Below are 1,212 nucleotides of genomic sequence, written 5' to 3'. Positions count from 1 at the left end.
GGTCTTTGAAAATGTTGAATACTTTGGCAAACTTGAACCATCTTACTTTTTAAAGCACACATCCTGTTTTAGAAAAAGTGGATATACCAACAGTCTTTTATTCCATTTGTACCCCAGAACCGAAACCCAACTTCCTGTGTGCCTCATCAGCAGAACACCAGGTAAATCAGGCTATGCATCATAGACATATATTGTGCATCCACACCCAGCAGCCAATCAGAATTGAGTATTCACCCGGACCATGGTAGAAGTTCATCTTAAAGTTTAAGTGCAGAACCGCAGTATTTGTTTCTTATGGGTATATGTCTTTGTTTTCTTGGTGTAATACTGCAGTCATAAAAAATCTTTCTGTTGATGTGTTTTCTGTCCAATAATTACACTTCTGGGATATCTGAGTTATTACGTTATAAACTTTAAAAATTCAGACAATTGATATGAAGAAATATTTTTTTTTATTTAAGAGGTGCATATTGTCATTTGAAACTTACTAAAACATTGTGATTAATCACAATCCAAAAGTGCAATTAATCTCATTATTTTTAAACATTGACTGACGTAATTTATTTTTGATTAATCCTTTAACCCTGGAGATATTGCTGGTATCATGTACATAACACAAGTTCTATGACATACTGTAACTCTTTGACAATTTACGTGATCAGGGTGAATCAGCTGATTCTAGCGTGGAGGAAAAAATGGTTTTGCAACAATGAGCAACACATTACTAACATTTAGTGTTGCATATCAGAGACTGCTATTCTTCACTTCAGAATCCGCTAGAATTACGTTAATTGCGTAAATGGTTGAATAGTTGCAGTAGTCAAAACACAGAGCTAAAGCTCCAGTGTTAAAGGGATATAACATTCTTATTTTGGCCAAAGTGCATAACATTGGATTGTCTTTTATCTCACAGCTTCTTTCTGTAGGGCAAATACTAAAAGTTCCATTTTTTTTTAAACGCCTGTTTTAGTTTTTTATGTTTTGAAATATACTCTTTGGTGTTTATACCTTTAAAACACAAAAAGCCAATAAAATATTTTCTTTGAAGAATACAAAGGGAAGAATTGGGTTATGAAATCCTAAGGTTCTTTTCACTGTATGTCCACTATTCTTCTCTGTAACAAGGTGCAATTTTCAAGTTTGTATTGCAGGAGGATGAGATTCACAAAAAAAGTGGTAAGTCTTCAGTCATTGAACCAAAATGATGAATTC

This window comes from Oryzias melastigma, linkage group LG19 (assembly GCF_002922805.2).
Source record: "Oryzias melastigma strain HK-1 linkage group LG19, ASM292280v2, whole genome shotgun sequence".
NCBI lineage: Eukaryota > Metazoa > Chordata > Actinopteri > Beloniformes > Adrianichthyidae > Oryzias > Oryzias melastigma.
The sequence above is the reverse complement of the archived record's forward strand: the minus strand, read 5'-3'. Positions refer to the sequence as shown.